The sequence below is a fragment of the Neophocaena asiaeorientalis genome, unplaced genomic scaffold (genome assembly GCF_003031525.2).
Source record: "Neophocaena asiaeorientalis asiaeorientalis breed wild unplaced genomic scaffold, Neophocaena_asiaeorientalis_V1.1 scaffold171, whole genome shotgun sequence".
NCBI lineage: Eukaryota > Metazoa > Chordata > Mammalia > Artiodactyla > Phocoenidae > Neophocaena > Neophocaena asiaeorientalis.
In genome coordinates this window covers 11613858-11635437 of record NW_020174013.1, presented here as the reverse complement: position 1 = coordinate 11635437, position 21580 = coordinate 11613858, and the positions used below count along the sequence as shown (strand labels likewise).

The 21580-nt window shown below is 42.9% G+C and overlaps 1 protein-coding gene across 1 annotated transcript in view; it reads left to right on the top strand.

The window, feature by feature from the left end:
• Positions 1–21580, top strand: part of LHCGR (luteinizing hormone/choriogonadotropin receptor) — a 61307-nt gene that overhangs the window by 1235 nt on the left and 38492 nt on the right. The window contains exons 2-3 of the mRNA XM_024753501.1: positions 17854–17925; positions 19927–20001. The gene's annotated coding sequence lies outside the window, so the exon portion shown is untranslated. The remainder of the gene's footprint in view (positions 1–17853; positions 17926–19926; positions 20002–21580) is intronic.

The following is a 21580-nucleotide window of genomic DNA, read 5'->3' as shown; positions in this document are numbered from 1 at the left end:
CTGGAGTCATGGAGGGAATTCCTCCACCCTCCTGAAGGGCTGAGATTCTCCTCTGGGACAGTTAGTGGCCTTTGGGGAATATTTGTGGTTGAGAGATACAGTTTAAAGGTTGAGGGGCTTATATTAATTGGTTTGCATTAATTATCTTGTCAGCTCAATTCCCTGAAGGTGAGGACCACGCTAATAGAATTTGTTTCAATCAAATAAATCCATAGAAGCTGCCCTCCAAGTCCCAGCCCTTGTCCTTCCCTGACAAGCCTCCCATCTTGCTCTTAAGGATGATTGTGCCACTAACACGGTGCCTTTCTCACTCACCTGGTACTTATCATACAGGTTATAAGAACCTGAGATCCAAAGAGTTGGAAAAATCTACCCAAGGTCCCACAGCTATTGAGTCGCAAAGACAGGGCTTCACCTGCTATCTTTTTATATTTGCTAGTTTTTGTAAGAAAATTACCCGTTCCTTAAAAAAAAGAAAAAAAGAAAAAAAAAATTCTGAGCTTCTCCAAATTGGCACTGAGTTAGAAAATCTCCTGGTTTCTACCAGGAGACAGGCAGGCATGGGTGAGGCAAGTACCCGCCCCTTTGAGATTCGGCTTTTCACTGAGGTCTCTCTGCCACACCCACACTGGCCTCCGGGGAGTAGTACCTCTTCCCTGGAGTAGGCTGAAGTGAAAAGACTAAAACGAAACAAATTCTCTCACCGCCCCACGGCACAGTTTAAAGAAGCCTCGAACACCTCAGAAAGATTTTATAGGGTTAACTAGGTTTGGGGATGGAAGTGGGAAACAGGTACAAAATAAGTACTGCTGGCATGCTGAGGCTGGTTAGTCCCACTCCCCAAAAGAAGCCAGTTGTCCAGGCTCTGAACATTCCTGTGGGATTCTAGAGAATCCCTGACTCCCTCCCTCCCTTCACATGCATTATCCTGGCATGCACAGGATAAATGTCTCCTCCTAGACATTTAAACCCCTTAGGTCAGCACGCGCTCTGACCCACACAGAGTCAGGCTTCCCAAGGATCAGATAATTGAGAGATGACCTCATCCTTCAAGGGCGAACCCTATGGAGGTGGAGCCTATAAAAGCCAAAAGGGGATAAGTTTTTCAGCATAACAAGGTGACTTCAACATCCGTATGACAAGAGGATGCATAGAATGAATAGGAGGGTAGTTTCTTTAAGGCCATGTTCTTCATACCAGCAGCATAAGTACCACCTGGAAAATGTGAGAAATGCATACTCTCAGGGCCCCAGTTTCTGCATCAGAAACTCTGAAGGTGTAGTCCAGCAATCTGTATTTTAACAAGCTCCCCAGGTGATTCTGATGCATGTTAAAGTTTGAGAATCAAGGTATTCCTCCATGGAGGATATAATCTTCTGGAAAGCAGGGAGCATGTTTTAAACTTCTTTGTGCCAGACACTTCTCTTCTCCATCCCCTCCCAACACCCCGACACACACACACACACACACACACACACACACACACACAGTACCTATTTATTGCAAAAGGCAGCTGTGATCAGATTAAAACTTCAAAGTCTGAGATATGGAAAAATAAACAAGATTAAGAAAAAATTTTTTGTTTTGTTTGTTTTGTTTTGTCTTCAAAAAAAGGAGTAGAGGAAGGAGTCCATGGAGAAGGACAGACTGAAGACACAAGGGATGATGGTATAAGATGCCCATGGGAGTGGGAGGAAGACATGAGTGTCAGATCAGAGGGGAAGGGTTCATCTTAAAAGAGAGGGATACTTCTGAGCTCTGGCAGAAGAAGACAGATGGATGAAGGTATAACAACATTGAGGCAAAGGAAAGAAAAAGTGAATGGGTTCTGCTTAAATCCTCTTTTCTTGACGATGAATGAATGAAGTGGTAAACAGTAATTACAAGATAGAAAATGCCATGAATAACAAGTTATTGGGAGTTCATAAAAAGAAGAGAGCTGAAATTATGAGATAAGGGATAAGAGGGATGTGGTCTTGCACTGTTATCCACAGGGTCTGATTCTGCAGAGAGAAGGGTAGATTTCTCAATTCTGGGGGTTGGAGGAGGCGAGTACCACAGAGCACCTTAAAATTCATCACTGGCCCCTCAGTAGATGCTAGTTCATGTTTTAATCATTTCAGGCCTTGGTAGTCCTGCCTTGTAAGACTTCCATCTAAAGTCCACTATTTGGTTAAAAAATAAAAAAAAGGAAAATGGATAATAATTGCTTATCATTGATAAGCCCACTGCTTGCAAATGGCATTGTTCAATTGTTCAGATCTTTCCAGCCCAATAATATTTTATTAAAACCTTAGATATTTAAAATCTAAAATGTGATACAAAAAAGAAAAAAAAAGCCTCCCATGTATTCACTCATTTTAATTGGAGAAAAAAAAAAGTAAAAGAAAATAATTATTTAAAAAATGTCCTTTTCCTTTTGTTATTAGTTCCAGACAAGTCGAAGGAGGGAGAGGGGAAAAAAAAAAATCTCACCTTGCCCATGGTTATATAAAGATCTTTGTCTCTATGACAACGGAAAGGTTGATCTGCTTGGTATGGAAACAGCTTCTGAAAAATCTGTTAGTAAGAAAATGCTAATAATAATAATAGCAATTTATTTTTTGCATGCTGTGCCTACTAAACAGAGATTAAACTTTTAGACTTTATTATAAGACACAATCCAGAGACTTTGGAAGGATAAAATGTGCTGTATCCGTCAGTCCAGTGTCACAGGAAGATGTTAATTTTCTGACATCTTTCCTGAATGTCTTTCTCCTTCTCCTACCTTGAGAATAAATCAGGATCCAGAATGATGTTCTATGCTGTAGAAGGATGTACCAATGGAGGGCATGGTCCCTGTCCTTGAGGAGCCCACAATCTAGGTGGAAACACGCCCACACCCAAGAGACGTGTAGGTAGGAAGAGAGAGGCAACGAGGCTCTAAGGAATTCAGGAAATAGATCACTCACTATGGACTGAAATCTCCAAGCGAAGGTGTCATGGACCAGGGTTATGAGGCTAACCCTTGAAGGAGAGAAGGGAAGGAGAGTCCAGGTGGAGGAAAAACACAGGTGAGAGTAGGCTAGACATTTCCTTACTGAGAGGCAAAGAATATGGTTGCATGGATCCTTCCCTTTTTATACCTCTCCCTGGTTCTTTGGAGAAATTTTTTGGTAAGGGAAGATATAAAGTCATCAGAAATATTTGATTAAATTACCCAGAGAGTTGTTCAAAAAGAAAAAAAAATTCCTAATATGTAGGAACTAATAAACTAATCTTAACTAATAAACTGATCTTAACTAATAAACTTTCAAAGTCATTCTTGGACAGTTGATTACAAAGGCATTAAGTAAAAATCATGATTTGGAGTCACTTCCAACAAGCTTTCCCCAATGTTCCCTCTCTCCCACACACACATACTTGCTCTGATACCTTGTACTTACATCTACTTTTGCATACACCCCACATAACGTAACTGTTTATTCCATGTGTACCTCCTCTGCAACAGCAGGGTTTCTCAGCCTCAACGCAATTGTCATTTGGGGCCAGATAATCATTTGCTGTTGGGGGCTGTTTCATATACCGTAGGGTGTTTAGTAGCATCCCTGGCCTCCACCCACTATATGCCAGTAGCACTGCCCTCCCAAATGATGACAACCGAAAATGTCTTCAGACATTTGCCAAATGCCCCTGGCGTGTGTGTGTGTTGGGGCAAGGGGTGGGGGAGTCCCCACCTCACCCCACCATGGTTTTGGATCATTGTGCCAAAGTGAGAAGCACCTGAAGAGGTCTTAGTCAACTCAGGATTCCCCAAATTTCACAGGTGGTTTGATTAAAGTGTCTATTGAACTACATGGTGATCAAACTGAGTAGAGAGCTGAATAGGAACAATGAACCAATGCAAAAAGGAAGTATGTATGTCAGTTAGCATGTACCACACCTAAATGTCACTTAAAAATCTCCATCCTAGAAAATGGGGAGGTGATGAGGTGCTATGAGTAGCAGAGGGAGTCAACATCCAGGTCCCAGATTTGCAGACCTCCCAATTTCTCCTTTGAAAGGGCCATCCAGAGAAGCAAGACTGGAAGCTTACCTACATTAGTACAGCCCAACAATTCCATAGATTGTTCTACTGTTTGTTGTTAATTTGTTTTAACTTACTTATTAGAGAAAAATCAATCCTCAGCCCAGGGTCCATTAAAACAAAACAAAACAACCACCAAGGCAGCCTGAATTGAGATCTATTGGTTCCCGTCCAGGACACCAGGTAAGAGTCCACAGGATAGAGGGAAGCCTACCAAACTCTTACAAGTAGGACAGCTTGGCCCTACCTACAGCTTCCCTGAAGCTGAACCAGACAAAACAAAAACAAAACCTTGGAATTCTGAAAACTCATGTCCCACCTTCCTACCCTACTCCCACAAAAACAAACCAAAAATAACCAACAACAGCAAAAAACAGACAAAAAAGAAAAACAAAGACCCAAGGTAGAGGTTGATCTTGAACCTCAGTTTTGACTCAGCCCTCCCAGCTATTACCTTCAAGACAATTCTTAAACCTGGCTGTGCCTATAAACAGACTCCCTGGGGGAAGCTTTGCAAGGGCCAGATTTTATTAGTTTAAAAATCATCCTTTTGGGGAAAGTGAATGGTGACCCCTAGCAGGACACTGAAAAGCAAGCAACAGAGTTCCCAAAATCTCAATGAAAGTGTAGAGCCAAAAATCTTCACACACGGATCCCTTTGTCATTGGACCCAGCTCTCCCTTTGGAGAGCAATAATTCTTTGGATTTTTTTCTACATTATTCTTTTTTTTTTTAATTTCAAAAGCAGTATGTCAGGGACTTCCCTGGTGGTGCAGTGGTTAAGAGTCCACCTGCCAGTGCAGGGGACACGGGTTCGAGCCCTGGTCCGCGAAGATCCCACATGCCGCGGAGCAGCTAAGCCCATGCGCCACAACTACTGAGCCTGTGCTCTAGAGGCCATGAGCCACAACTTCTGGGCCCATGCGCCACAACTGCTGAAGCCCACACGTCTACAGCCTGTGCTCCACAATGAGAGGCCACCACAATGAGAAGCACGTGCACCGCAATGATGAGTAGCCCCTGCTTGCCGCAACTAGAGAAAGTCCACGCACAGCAATGAAGACCCAATACAGCAAAAAACAAAGGCAGTATGTCAGATTAATTCAGGGCTCCGGTTCTGTTCCTTTACCCACCTCTATCTTCTTCCCAAGCTCCTCAATTTGGCTTCTTTTCATGGCTTGAAATGAGGCACAAAAGCTTTCTTTCCAAAATACAATCTCCCAGGTTGGCTGCACCAGACGGTGTCTTGGCCTTGTGTAATTTTGATCTTACACATGGAATTTTAAAGCCAGTTGAGCCATGGTGGTGGAGAGAGGCCCTGCTGCTCACTTCCAGACCCAAGAGGGCTGGCTCCACGGGAGCATATGAGTTCTGTTCTGGCAGCTCCCCTTGGTGTGTGAAAAATCACATTTAATGCAGATTTTAGCAAATTTTGCACCAGCTCTTTTTTTTAAGAAGGCAATTAAAATAATCCCACCCACCAGTCAGGTGGGCTTTCTAACTCTGTGGGCAGCTTCTAGCAGCTTCTCCACATGGTCCTCATTTACTCTCAGCTTCTGCCTCCCAGGGAGATGCCACCCCGTCCCAGCCAGCAAACCACTCACAGCTGCTCTCTGTGTGGCCCTGAACCACAGCTCTTTAATGCCACCTGGGCCGAATTCAGAAAAGTCCAATTTACAAGTAAAATTCAACTTTCAGAATGAAGGCTTTATCCCTCGCTGCTGTTAAATTTGTCCTTGACGCTGATAAAATGAGGTGACTCCTAGGTTCATAATTCTACCTCACGAGCAACAGCGGACAGCATTTCTGAGGCCACAGGGGTGGAGATGCCCTGGTACGACAGGGCAGGGTCCAACACAGTCCCCAGATTATCTGAATTGCTCAACAGGACAAAGACCTGCAGACGTGAGTTGTAGCACCAGGTCCCTCTTTCCCTAATTTGCACTGTGGGCTCAGGACAGTGTTAAATCCTCTGTGCTGTCTGTAAAAGGGGCGTGATGATTCTTGCCCCTGAGTGGGGCTGACTGTGGTGAAGATAAACAAGACAGCAGGGCCCAAAATACTCGGAAATAAAGGTTTCCCATAACTACAAAGTATTATTTTAACAATCTGATGATGCAGAGAAGACCTGAAAAACCTGCAGCCCATATATGAGGTTGAACAGTAAATATCTGTCATCCAAGGGGGAAGGAAGCCTGATGGAATAGTTTTGTTCCTGTGGGGTGTTAATTAGAGAAAATGACCCACTAGGTCTTCTCAGCCTGGAAGGTGAATAAGTTAGAATCCCGAAATAGCAGAGCTCATTACTGCCTGGAGTCTGATATGCTAGTTTTTTCAGCCCAGGCTGAGCTGCTCCTCAAACATGCCACCTAACACCTGATTATACCCTGTTTTCTATCATTCAATTGGGTCAGTCCTATCTGTCCAGCTAGAGCGTCCAAGCCTATTCTGGGTCCTTTCCCCATTCCACATCCCTAAACCTCCAGCTGGACGCATAGAAAACCTTCAGGTCAGACGTGTTGACCGCTCAGGAACTACATACTGAAATGTACAGGATAATGTGCAGGATCCATAGACACCGCCCGTGCCCTCCAAGAGCTTACAGTCTTCCAGCCATAGGAGAGAGAGGACTAGTTCTCAGATGACGGCAGTGAAATGCAGAAGGTGATAAAAGCCAGATGATGGTTATAAACAAAGGCTGGTGAGAGTTTAGAGAAGGGAGCTATCCCTTCTAGCCAGAGTAACAAAGATACCTTGGTGGAGGTATTATTTGAGCTGTAGTTCTTTAAGCCTCACTCTCTACAGGGGCAACTGGGCTAACACGCTTATCCCATAAGCTCCATCCTGGCCTTTGACACCAGCTTAGAGAGGCCACCAGGGAAGCACTATTCAAAGCCTTCTGCTCTCTCACTGACCACCAGGCACGTGCCCTGTCTGTGTTACAGATCATCAATGAAGAGTGGATGACTTCCCCCTGGAAACCTTGGGTGGGTCTCTGATTAAGGCTTTTCTCATTTGCAAGCACCAGAAATCATCTCTGACAAATTTAATCATAAGAGATTAACTTAACAGAAGAATGAAGAGGTAGAAGGATGTGAGCAAGATCCAGAGAGAATATGGCGGCAAGAGGTCAGGGCACTTTTCTGTAGATTCCACCTTTACAATGAATCAGCTCCAAAGATTCCTCCCATCTATTACAAGTTTAAATTCCTGAGAGAGAGAATCTGATGGCTCCACACCCTACTCCTGAGACAGAAGCACAGTCAATGAGATGCTTCCACCCTATTGCAACCAGCAGTGAGATGCTTCCAGAGAAGGGGCATTTTTGAACCAGGCACCCACACGAATCAGTGTCTACCAGAGCTGAGGAGTTAGTGAAAAGTGAAGGTGCACATGCCAGTAATGTCAGGCAATTCAGACCCATTCCATCAAGTTAATTAAAAGTATGTAGGGCTTCCCTGGTGGCGCAGTGGTTGAGAGTCCGCCTGCCGATGCAGGGGACGTGGGTTCGCGCCCCGGTCCGGGAAGATCCCACATGCCGCGGAGCGGCTGGGCCTGTGAGCCATGGCCGCTGAGCCTGTGCGTCCGGAGCCTGTTGCTCCGCAACGGGAGAGGATACAACAGTGAGAGGCCTGCGTACCGCCAAAAAAAAAAAAAAAAAGTATGTAGTATATCAGTTGCAACCAGCTTTTACAGGCTCACCAAAAAAAATGTGTCTGCAAACAGAAGCTTGTAATGAAAGAGTTTCCTGGAGCTTATCTGCAATGTCACTGCCCTGACAACATAATATTCTCTGCTTCTAAAAAATATTTTTGAGAAATCATTACACAAAATGCAGACCCTCCCTGGGGAGAAGTCAACATGTAGTTTTATTTACCAGAGTTATTCTTGTCATGTTATATTATTGCTAGAAGAATTCTAGTTTGGGGGTAAAGATTGGGTTACTTTGCTTTGTGTCTTTAGAAAACTTTAAATGGGTTTTGAGTAAGTGCTAAGATGTGTTACCATTCTCCTCTGAGGCTTTATATTTTTAATTTAGTTGTTGCACAAATGACTTGGAAAATCCATCATCCAGGGAATCTTCTTGAAAAATCTTGGTTTACATTATATCAATAATTCGTAAACTCCCCAAGCTTCTTGGGTGCTCTGGAAAGGCTGTCTTGGAGAAGAGTCACGCAAATTGAACTTTCCAATGGGAGAGTTCCAACTGACTGAACTTTTTTTTTTTTTTTTGTGGTACGTGGGCCTCTCACTGTTGTGGCCTCTCCAGTTGCGAAGCACAGGCTCCAGACGCGCGCAGGCTCAGCGGCCATGGCTCACGGGCCCAGCCGCTCCGCGGCATGTGGGATCTTCCCGGACCGGGGCACGAACCCGTGTTCCCTGCATCGGCAGGTGGACTCTCAACCACTGCGCCACCAGGGAAGTCCTGACAACTTTTTTAAATCAATGAGCAAATGAGAATTCTGCAGAGTGGCTCCCTAGAGTTGAAATATTTAATGGAAGGTTGTTCTTTATCACTTCCTTATCATTTCTTTACAAGGCTATCAGACAAGGTCTATAAGAGATACTTGAGCCCAACAGAAAGGTACCAAGGGGGAATGTCTACCCTCTCTCTCAGTTGTCCTGCGTATAATCAGCAGACAATAGAGAGCTTGAGACAAGCCACAGGCATTTTGTAGACATAAGGGTGTGACAAACAGAAGAGTCCAAAGTGCTGAATCCACCCCATCCCCAACAAGGAAGGAGAGTTGTCATCAGGCATAGCTGGGGTAGCCTGACTCCTTCATAGTAAGCAGCTGTGAATTTAAAGTACTTATTGAGCTCTAACCTTGCACTAGATGCTGTATGAGTATTACATAAACATTTTCTTATTTAATCTAAAAAATTTCTGCAGTAGTTAGTATCATCATCACTTCATACATGTGAAATGAACCCAGGCAACCTGGCTCCAGAGTCTCTACTCTTCACTACCCCACTGTGCTGCTTCCAGAGAGAAAGCACATGCAACTGGTGATGAAGACACATCCCATAAAGTATATAGCGCCTGAGACAGACCTTTAACCAAGGGTAGAATAGAATCTGACCGGCAGAGAAGGGTGGATGTGCCAGACGGTAGAAACAGTGTGAATGAAGGCAGGAAAATGTGACGTAAATTCAGGAGATACAGTAGTCTGATTTGTCTAGGGAGGCACTGTCCAGTAGAAATATAATGTTAGTCGCAAGTGTAATTTTAATTTTCAATAGCCACATTTTAAAAGGTACAATTAAGTTTAATAAAATATTTTACGTAATCCAACTGTACAAAATATTATCATTTTGTTGGAAGGCAGAAATATTGAATAACATCCTCCAAACTTGAGACCGAAAAACAAAGCAGGCCACTCCGTGAAGTGCAATTATGAAGCTTATTGAGGGCAACTTACACACAGGTGGGATCAGGCTGACGCGACATTCCACATTCGAAGTTGTACTCCATACCACAGGGTATGGAAAAGGGGATAGGGGGCTTTAAAGGGGCCAGAGCTAAAAATAAAACCTGACTGCTAGAGAGAAGCACACCCACACTGGATGGAAACCAGGGGTTTTTCCTTCCTCTGGGGGTCTCGTGACCATTAACCATCTGCATCAGCAAAAGGCATTCTTCCAGTTTTCATTTCAGATGAAGACAAGGGTAAAAGTTGATAGGGAACTCATCTGGTTTGGGTGCATTCCTCAGGAGTAGGCTAAAGCTCAGTCTTGCAGAAAGGGGAGGGAGTAGGACTGTGGGCCTGAGAGAGAGCTGAAAAAATAGTCGAGTGGTTTAGCCACACCCATCTCAACATGTAATCAATATAATAATTGTTAATGAGATCATTTCCATTATTTTTTCTTGCTCAGTCTTCGACATCTGGAATGTATTTTAAACTTAGAGTGCGTTTCAATTTGGACTGGACATACTTCAAGGGCTCAATGGTCATATGTGGCTAGTGGCTGCCTTTTTTGGACAGTGCAAGTTTAGTGTATTGGTGATATGAGGGGAAGAGTGGGTGACAGGACTGTCAAATAAAGTTCAAGCCTTTATTTTGGGGGCCTTGAATGCAAAGCTGAGACGTTTGTAGATAAGTAGACTGGCCAAGGGGTGGCACAGAAGAATCTGAGTGTAAGAGTGACATGGTGGGAGTTATCAGGGAGACTAATCTAGACTGGGCAGAGGAAACCCGGGATGGAGTACAGGGAAACCAGTTTGGGGACTATAGAGCAGTCGAGGTGAAGAAAAGAATGACCAAGGAGAGTGGCAGTGGAAAAGGAATAAAGGGGCTGGAAGCAAGAGACAGTCAGAAGGCAGAATCTACCAGAGACTGGGAGTTCAATGGTAGAACAGAGGAAACATTCATACAAGGCACCTGATAAATTCTCAAAAACTAGGGCAGGAAAAAGAAAAAGAAAACTGGGTAGTCATTAGTGCTGAGGAGGACAGGAGAGGAAGAAAAAAACACTCTGGTAGGCTCTGAAGCTTCATGGGAGAACAGGAATTTGAGCTGCACCTTTGAAGTTAAAGACTGTGAGCATGGGCTTCCCTGGTGGCACAGTGGTTGAGAGTCCGCCTGCCGATGCAGGGGACACAGGTTCGTGCCCCGGTCCGGGAAGATCCCACATACCGCGGAGCGGCTGGGCCCGTGATCCATGGCCGCTGAGCCTGCGCGTCCGGAGCCTGTGCTCCGCAATGGGAGAGGCCACAACAGTGAGAGGCCCGCGTAGCTCAAAAAAAAAAAAAAAAAAAAAAAAAAGACTGTGAGCACATGCCCTCAAGAAGCTGATGGCTCTATCAGAAGGTGAGGTCTTCGCAGAAGAACCAGAGGATTGCATAGTGGGGTGTATCAACAAACCCCCAAAGGAACAGTACTGATGTGATGTGACTAATGTAGGACACTGCACTGGACCAGGAATGAAGTGACCTATGTTCAAATCCAGATCTGCTGCTGAATTGCCATGTGGTTTCAGGGAAGTCACTTTACTTTTCCTCACTTAAGATTCTTCATCGAAAGTGAGGGGTTGGACCAAACCAATTGCAAGCAGCCCTTTTAGTCTGATTCCCTGAGTCTAATATAGTAAATGCTTAAAGGAGTGTTCTAAAATTTTCTGATGTAAAACTTAACGTCTTGGATGTCCATCTACACTGACTTCATATTTCAGTTAATGTTGATGTCTGAGCTCCCTCTAGGTAAATGCTGAAGACAAGAGGCCAATAAATGAAGGCATACCCAATAATGAAGTTACCAAATAGATCAATGCATTTGAAAGCGCAAAGATTTAAAATCGTTTGTAAAGGGGAAAGCCATTTTTATTTCACTCCAAGATGAAAGCAAGTTTATTATAACTACCAAGTGACTTTGATAAGAACACAGGAATTCTTAAGCCTCTGTTCAATGTAGAACAAGGTCTCATGTGATAAATATAAAAACATTAACATTCTTTTGAATTTAAATAAGGTAATGTTTCCCTCTCCCCATTTCTATGAGTTCATTAGGCAAAAAATCTTTGACCATGCCTGGTTTCTGTCTTTTTGTCTCCCCCTGATTTTGTAGTGTTTTAAAATTCAGGGTGTATAGCTCTAGCAATAAACTAATCATCTGTGAAAGATGGATGGATGTTTGTAGCTTTCTTAAATCGATAATATAGATGGCTTTTCTAAACCATTAGAGGGAAGTGAAAAAAATAATTCATTTCTGTCATTCTGGGCAGAAGAGGTAAAGGCTCCTGCAAGGCGAGCAGAGACCCCAGCCAGGCTTTGAGGACTCCAGATGAGTGCTCGGATTTCTTCCCTGGCTGTTGTCTTCCTCTGCCCCTGCTCAGCCTGTGGGCTTCAGAAGGTGGTCCTGCCCTGGAATTCCAAGCTCTTAAAAACCAAAGTGAGGTGGGGGAACCTACAGTTTTAATTGGCTTTAGGCAACACCTGTGTTTAAAAGTGTCGATTGAGCCATATTTTCCATTTACCTAAGGAGTTTGCTATTTAAGGAACCTTTCATCAATCCTCCTGTACAGCAAAGAACTCTTTGATAATGCAAATATCTCCCAGTAGATAGGTTTTTATAAGCAAGGATTTCTAAATCTTGGGTTCCCTTGAAGGGGAACAAAGAAACTCCTGACCCTGAAACTCTCCAGCTAACATTATTTTGAGGGTTCATTAACAAGCCAGTGAACAGGACAAACTGGCTTTGTCCAAGGTCATCTGTGTTATTAAACTTAGAAGAAAAAAAATAAGAGAGGCCCAAGCCCCACCCTTGAGTACTCAAGAGATGTTAGGGACAATTAAGGAGGACCTGATAATGTGGCATCATCTTCTTCAAGGAGATTAGGTTTATCTGAATGCTATTTGTTTATCTGTTGCTAGGCTCTGACAGAAGGTGAGCTGGTGCCTTGACAACTGGGGCTGGCTAGGAAGGGGACTGAGTCAGGGCCCAGAAGAAAGTTGATGGAAAAGAGCTCTGAAAGTGGGATGGCCCTCCTGAACAGTCCCACCATGAGGCAAAACAAAAGGGCTGGGCCTTTATTCTATGCATTGACCAGTCACTGGATGCAGGCTGCAGGGGAGAGCAGACCTGATACTGGGGGAGGTGGCAATCTTAGGCTGAAGGTAATTCCAGGAGAGCAACTCCGCTGAGAGCTTCAGCTGGGGGAATGAGTACCTCGGTCCTAAATGGTGATTTTGGCAGCCCACCAGCATCCACTGGAGGAACTAACCCAGCTGCACTGGGTAGCCCCAGCACAGGGTCCCCATCTGTTCCAGGGGGCCCAGTTAAAAAGTCAAAACCAAGTAGTGAGAGATATTACATTGATCCTAACCAGAGAGCAACTAGGAACTGTTCTGGGTCAGCAGTGTCTTCTAAGAGGGAAAAATACAGGGATCAGGATCTGGTGATTGACAAGAAGAGAAGGCAAAGGCTCCACTCCTGGATGGACTCTGGGGAGACCGAGCAGGGTACAGGATACGTAATCTAGGCCAAAACAAGTACCGATATGGGGCGGGGGCCGTGTAGTTCAAGGTACTGCAGGCACACTCCTGCCCTCCAAGTAGTGTTGGGTTTAGTGTAGACAATGCAGAAAGACACAGGACTTCACCAGGGTCATGACCAATCACAAGATCCCAGAACTAGGGTGAGTCCTTACTTCCAATCCTAAGGAGTAGAGACTGCTTCTACGTCAACTTTAACACGTAACTGGAAGGTTTGGGGGACTTGTATGTAGGATTCGTGAGTCGACGGAGTTTCCAGAACTGATGAACCTAAGGCAGCCTTTGTCATCCAGTCTAAGTATCTGCTTCAACATCTCTGGTAAAGGCTCTTTGACCGAGGTAGAATTTGGCCACAATTCGGGTATCGCCTGTGTTATATCATCAATTAATTTAAAAATCAAAGTTTAAAACTATAAAAAGGACTATGAACTGTAATAAATATAAGTAACTGCATGATTCCACACCACATGCCTCCACAGCCACCTCACGCACGATTCAAGAGGCGGAGAGAACGCTCCACGCTGCAAGTTCAACTTCACATTTGCCCAGTAACCTTGGTTCTCTACCACCCACCTGAGGTGCATAGTGTGGGAGTGTCAATCTCTTATGTTTCTTTGCTCCATGCATAGCTTTCATTCCCTTTGTTGACACTGGACAACAGAGCTGCTGGACTGTCCTTGCTTTTGGCCCCTTTTTCCTCAGTTCTCCTTGGCTTCTGCTCTGTATCAAATGATATTAACTAGACCTTTCCATAAGAGTTCCTGACGTTCACAAAATTCTTAGAATTCATGTAGACCTAACTTTCAAAACAAAAAAAGAAAGAAAGAAGGAAAGAGGAAGGGAAGAGAAGGAGGGGGAACTCAGTACATCAAAATGAAAATTTTATCTTCTCCATTGGTCTCTCAGGTACAGAGGGTTAAGTTGACCATACTTTTGCCTTCAAATAACATAATCAGTGGGTCATTCAAAGTCCCCTCATTTTAGTTATTCATCTTATCCCCTCCTCCCACTTTCTCTCAACTCACCATAGGCAACCACGCTGATGTACGTTTATATGTTTTCTAATGGCTAATGTTTGGTGTGTCTGCATTTTAATTCTGCAAGTAGTGTCGTGTATACATATCATTAATTTCTTAGTTGTTTCTCTTAACACCATGATTCTAAGACCCACACATGCTGCTCTGAGCACCTTTACACTCTTGCTCCTAACTGGCGACCCATTCGCAGGTGTACACTTTAGCCCCCCTCCCTCAGCAGTGGACACTCAGGTTGCCTTCAATACCCCTTGATGCCACAAGGCTGTGAAGAAAATCCTTGTGCAAGTTTCCTGGGGTATCAGTGTGCAAATTTCTCTGGGATATATACAGGAGTAGAGCTGCAGGGTTATTGAGACAATTGTTCGCATTGCTAAGAGCTTCTGGCTTCATGGAAAGAATCACAGAAGCATCCATCAGAGAAGGGATCACCTTCAAAGGGAGTACATTCAAATGGTTATTAACAAATCATGGGCCACGTGAACATTTAAATACAGGAGACAGCCGCTTGAATGCTTAGTAACTGCTGCCCATTGCGATGAATCAGAAAGGAATACACAACATGTCTAAAATAAAAATATAAGTCAGTGGGGAAAACAGTTTGGGATTCATAGAAGCACGTTCTCCACATCACTTCATGAGAATCCTTCTGTTGTGAAAAGCTTGGTGCACCTGTCTCACCCCACCTCTCTCCCCATTCCCTGACCCCCAGGCCCCTTTCTTGTCCCAGCCACACCCATAAAGCTACCTCCTGTTTGCTCAGTGCCTCTTTTATGGTAGGAACTCTATTTTCACTCTCATCACTGCTGCCTTTCCTGCTCTGAAGCATCAACATCAACTCTACAAAATTTCATCTTGCACCAGGGCTGTTCTGTAGTCACCGGGGACAGCCAGTGCATGATCTACAGCTTCTCTCCCTTCTGTCCAACCTTTGCTCCTTATCCCTCATCCCTACATCCATCAAAAACTCAGGCACCCTCCCTGGTCAAATCCCAGCCACACTGTGTTCCTTTTTTGGAGGAGGAGGGTGCCTGCTGAGAGGCTCCAGCTTCTGGGCTCCATTTACATGAATAAACAGCTCTGAAAGGTTCAGTTGAAGCTTTTATGTAAACACTCTCCAAAATGTGTTCTGCACTGCATTATCCCCAGCAATAAAGATTCTGGAATCAGAATTTGGCTGTCAGTTTTATTGATGTTGCATGGGGTACAGTAGAATACAGCTTTCTCTTCTGGAAATTTATTGACTTGGCAGTGCAGACAGCAATAAAACTGTGTTTTTAATCAGTAAGCCAAGCAGACATGATTGCAGAAGAAATATAGGAAGGAAACATGCCATCATAGGAAGATTTCTCCCCCTACAGTCCCTGTTCTTCTCGGATGCTCTGTTAAATAAGTTTGGGTACTGAAGGATGTACTTCGTGGGACTGTCTTCAGGAATAAAATCAGAGGAGCAAGTTTGGATTACTTGTTCTAGGTTGTAGCATCTCTAAGAGAGAGTTGAGTGAAAGCATTTTTCTGCAATGAAATTTCTTTGCATTAGCCCTAGAGAGGAACTGCTGGTAAGCTGCTTTGCAGGAGGAATATCAAGGGTGTGACATGCCTCTTCTCAAGAGAAACAAGGTTCCAATTCATGTCCCTTCACCTTGCTCACTGAGAGAGAGTGAGTGACCTGGTATACATCCAAAGGAAACGAAAGCACTATCTCTAAGAGACATCTCCATCCCATGTTCATTGCAGCATTACTCATAATAGCCAAGAATAAGGAAACAACCTAAAGTCACTTGACAGATGAATGGATGGAGAAAATTTGGTATATATATATATATATATATATATATGTATATATATACATATATATATATATATATATACACACACACACACACACACACATGACAGAATATTTTTCAGACATAAAAAGAAGAAAATTTGCCATTTGCAACAACCTGGATGGAAGTGGAGGGCATTACGCTAAGTGAAATAAGCCAGAGAAAGACAAATACTATATGGTACCATTTCTCTGTGGAACCTCGAAAAAAAGCCAATTTCACAGAAATAGAGAATAGAATGGTGGTTGCCAGTGGCTGGGGGTAAGGGAAAATGGGGAGATACAGGTCAAAGGGTACAAACCTTCACTTATAAGAAGAATAGGTTCTGAGGATCTAATGTACAGCATGGTGGCTATAGTTAAGAATATGGCATTGTATATTTGAAAGTTGCTGAGTAGATCTTAAGCATCCTTACCACACACACAAAAAAGTTAACTACTTGAGGTGACAGATGTGTCAATTATCTTGATATTGACAATCATTCCACAATGTAGGTATACATCTAATCATCACGTTGTACACTCTAAATATATATAATTATATTTGTCAATTATCCCTCAATAAAGTTGGGGTAAAAATTTAAAAAGAGAGAGAGTGGGTTAGGAATCATACACTTCAGGCCAGTATTGCACAGTAAAGAACATTTGGAGACTCTCTTCTTGGTCATGTTACCTTGTCCAGGTTACTTAATCTCTTGTGATCAAGTTTCTTCTGCTGTCGAAGGGAAATAGCCACCTCACACCATTGTTGAGTGAGTAAAATAAGGTTACAGGTGGGTGTGCATAGTTCCCACAGCACGTTACAAGCATGTTACAAGTCCCTTCTGGGACTGTAAGACAGCTCACTGATTTGAATATGCTTATCATGATGGAGGTGCTCTCCTCCGGCAGCTAAGCCAGTGTCTGCTGCATAGACACACGAAAAACAAGGCAGCATCTCCCACTTCTATTCTCCATATTCTTGATATTCACGTCCCTCCTGAAATGTCCTGGTCCACTCCCCTCTTCTCTTCCAGTCCTTGAGCCAAATCCTTGAATCACTGTACATGCTTGATAAATACTGGTTGAACATTCATCTACGCCTTGCAGATGCTTTCTCCTGAGTTATCTTAACCCCAGTTTCCTTTATCATCCTATTCTGGTTTTGCTCTTGCTGAGTAGTCACTCTTTGCTCAACTTTTATGTAACGCATAACTTTTATCTCAGTCCAAGAACACTCAGATTGTTCTTCTGGATATAAGTAAGTGCCTGAAGGAATCTCTGTAGATACTCCCCGCATAATGGCATGAGAGGCCCACTTGATTTAACCATAGGAGCAAAGTGGTCTGGTTGGGATAATATTAAAATAGGCTGCCTGGGGAAGGTGGTAAAGATCAAAATAGGAACATGTTCTTAGTGAATCTTCCCTTCTCTCGCCTGCCTGGTTTTCAATTGTATTTTCACCATCTATTTCTCCACTCTACCCAAGATAGCTTCTTTTCCATCCTCCCAACAAGCCCGTAAGTCCACTCTAAAACCGTGTGTTAACTATTTACTTGGTGCCAAGCTCTACCCTTTATACAGGTTATCTTGATTAATCATCATAACAGCCCTGTGAAGTAGAAATTATTATTTCAATTTTATAGATGAAGAAATTGAAACAGAGGACTTAAATAATGTGCTCAGGGTCCTATAGCCCGGTAGTAGGAGAGTGGGGATTTGAACCTGGTTGGGTCTGATCCCAAAGTTCACTATCTTAAAAACAAAATTACACACTCTTTGATAAAGACCAAGAATAAGTCATGGCACCTCTCTTTATTGATATAAGTTAGAACTTTCAACCTGAATCTAGCTATTTGGAACTCTGTAGTCACACGCACACATTTTATTCATGAATTTAAAAGGCACCCAATCTTAAATCTTAAGCTCTTGGCTCTCCTTTTTTCTTTTCTAGATCACTCACCTATCTCCCTATCAAAGTAATCCCATCTCAAGCTTTCAGAGGACTTAATGAGGTCATAAAAATGTAAGTAAGATACTGCATATCAAAAGACATTTATAATTGGAATAAATTTTTCCCTCAGAGAACACATAGTTGAAAGGGGATAATTTTTCTAGGAGAGGAATTGTGTTTAGGAAACTCTAGTATTTTTATCTTTAAAGTACAAATAATACCCAGGGACCTCTGAAGAAATGGTATGATTTTCAAGAGTTATTAAAATCCAGATAACTAACCTTGCTTCAGTGAACTGAATGTCTTTTGATAAGTGATGATAAATTACTCAAGTAGAAAAGAAGATAGATTTCAGTCATAAAAACTCTCCCTCTGCTAGAGCATCTATTCCCTCCTGTCACATTTTTAGATAACACCTACATAGAAGAAAATGTGCTGAAAGTTTATTGTGCATCAGATTATCTTTCTATCTAAAATATAAGTGTATCACAAAAACACAGTATCTATAGCCACACTGATAAAAGGCATTTATCAAAATTGTAAAGCAGCCTGATAATGCAATGTGATCTCATATTTGTGTTACATGTTAACTTCAATCCTATATCCCTGCGTCAGCTTCTAGGACACAAGATCCCATACGTGGAAAGAGAACTTTCAAAGGAGTCCAGTATTCCAGCATCCTCCTTAATGTTAGTCTGAGTCAAAGGACCTCGAGGCCATTTAGCTCCCAGAGAGCATCTAAACAATCCTCTGGGCTTTGGAAGCAGATCTGCATCTCTAAAGGCGATGCTGTGTCATCAGTCCTAGTTCCTTGAGGAACCTCTGATGGCTCTTTAGGGTATAAGCAAGCAATGAGGATATTAAAAATAATTCATTAAGAATTAGTGCATATCATAGGAAATACACTGCAGGTTACATAAATGTCAGTTTGCTTGAGGCTGACCCTTACGCTTCTGCTCTCAAGTTTAAATGTTGAGTTTTGATAGCTTTTAATATATTAAGACCTCCTAGTGAGGAAAGCAGCCACAGTTAAATAAGTGAACCATTAGGGAGGAATAAGACAATCAGCCTGGGAACTATCCATCACTGTGCTGTTCATAAAAGGCCTTAACCACCTTAGGCTCAGCCTTTCTGTGGGCTAAAGCTCTCATCAAGTCTGAAGCCTTCAGGGAATGTAAACATTAGATTTTGCGACTTTTTGCGACTTCTTTCTCAGACGGTAGCAAATGGTAGCTTCTGCTGGGATTTTAGGGGAACATTGACATTACCTACATGCTTGGCGGTGGTAAATATATGGCAAAATTGGTTCCTTTACTTTTGTGTCTTTTTTTTTAAAAAAAAATCAGTTCATTCACTTATCTATTCATTCATTTATACCCTATGTGCCAGGCTACATGAAGCCACCAGGGATTTAGAAGTGAATAGGACAATACACCTTGTCCTCAATTTGCTAATGAAGTGAAGGAAATGGTCAAATAAACAGACAGTCACAACACAAGAAGGACACTTTGTGTAGGAGTTGACCGCTTTGCAATTGCATCAGAACAGGGTTTGGGGAAAGGGGTAAAGCGTTGAGAAACAATGAATCCTAACCCAAATTAAAACCCTCACTAGAGTGATGGAGTTGAGAACCCAGACATTCTGACCCTGGCCCTGAATCTTCCCATGAGCATTATTTGCCTCTCCTCTCAGAGCTTTAATTCCAAAAACTGTAAAACAAGGGAATCTGACTGGATTTTCCCAAAGGACGTGCCCACTTCTAACAATCTGTGACTCTGAGTCAGAGATAAATAAGGAAAAGAACCTGTCGCGTCAACAGGGAATACTGAAACTTGCATTTCAACTGCATCTGGGTTGCAGGTGCCCACTGGTGTTCCTAAATGAGGGGGGCGGGGGGGATGGGCGTGTTAGCACTTTATGATGTGAGGACAACTTAAGGCTTCCCTGTTCTTTTTTAAAAGGACACACTGGAGCCCCCAGTTGTTGGGTTGTACACACAGCTTATTATTATGCAGACACAGTCATTTCTTTCATGTTTCTTCTTCTTTTTTTTTTTTTTCCTCTCTCCCCTAGTGAAATCTCTCAGAGTGATTCCCTGGAAAAGATAGAAGCTAATGCCTTTGACAGCCTCCTCAATTTGTCTGAAATGTAAGCATCAGCTAACAGATAGTTTATTGCTGTACACTATTACCCTCGCTTGCTGGAGCCCACTCAGTATTTGTATTCAAGCATCCACTGCTAGGAATCCAAGAGGAAAAGACCACAGCAATTACTAGGTCTGGGCAGGCACTAATTTCTCTCACTGCAGCGGCCTGAAGGTTGCCATGGTGACAACTGCTTCTCCCCGGGAGCTGTATAAACTCTGAAACATCACAACACGAAGTTGGAAATTAAAATTGACATTGTGGAGTCCTGTCAAGTAGCTCTTACCTTATGGAAGGGAGTGTATGGAGTTCTTGGGGTGGTGGGAAAATTTGGAAAGGAGCTTAGAGATCATGAATCAGTTCACTGGGGACTGTTTGGGCATATTCGTTTGTTTAGTAAATGGTCCTTGGAAACCTACCATGTAAAAGTGTTTGGCATGTGTATGTTGGATTTGTTCTTATTATTGTGATGTCTTTGAACTGAGTCTTAAAAATAATCCTTTCCAAATTATCATTTTCCTCCAATTTACGAAAAAGAGGGGATGGGAGAAGACTGGCTCTATTCAGTTTTCAGATGATAAACCTGTGGCCCAAAGAGGTTAACTGACTTGTCACACAGCAAGTTAGTGGCAAGTTAGTGCTAGAAATCAGGTCATGTGACTCCTAAACCAGACTTCTTACTGCTGTCTTATTTGGCCCAAACCTGACCTTCTACAAACCACATCTGCAGAAGAGTTTCAAAAGTTACGGAAGCGAGAAAGATGTTAGCAACAAACATATTTTGAGCACTTGTGCTTGGCCTTTATTTATTCTAGGTTGTGTCATTTAATTCTCACAGCTGCCCTGCAAAGTGGTGTAATTATCTCTTTTGTTCAAGGGAAGGAATGGGGGCTCAGAATGGTCGGTAGCTTGACCAATGTGGCACCTTAGACAATGGCGGGGCTGGAATTCAACCCCAGCCTATCTTCAAAGCTTGTGTATTCTCCACTATACCACAAGGCCTCCCTATGAATGGTCCAAATAGCAATTATCTAAAGAGAATAATTAATTAATAAGTATGTGGGTACACATGTCCAACCAAAGGTCAAATGCTACTGGAATACAGAGGAGGTAAAATATAAATATCCCCCAGGAAATGATGGTGTAACCAGAGAGGTAAGACTAACTCACCAAACAGTTGTGGGGAAATCCGAAGTAATGGGTGTTTTAGTGCAAAAGGTATAGTCTGGACTTCGCTGTGAAGTAGAATTTCAAGAGGGGAGTGGGGAGCGGGGGAAGGTCATTTCCATTACAGGTGACAGTCCTATCCCAGACCTGGAAATCTGAAATTCTTCAGTTTTAACAGACTTCCCAAGCAATGTTGAAGCAGAGCAGCTTGAGATAAATAAAGCTGTTCGTGATACAGAGCAACATTTATTAATTGATAAAGTATCAATTTATCAATACAGAAAGAAAAGTAAGTGCTCTAAGGGAAAGTTTATGGACTTTTCCCAAAGAAGGCCCTGAGACTAGAATGTTAGCTCCCCGCAAGCCCTCTTTGTCTTGTTCACAGCTGTATCTCCAGCACCTAGAACAATGCCTGG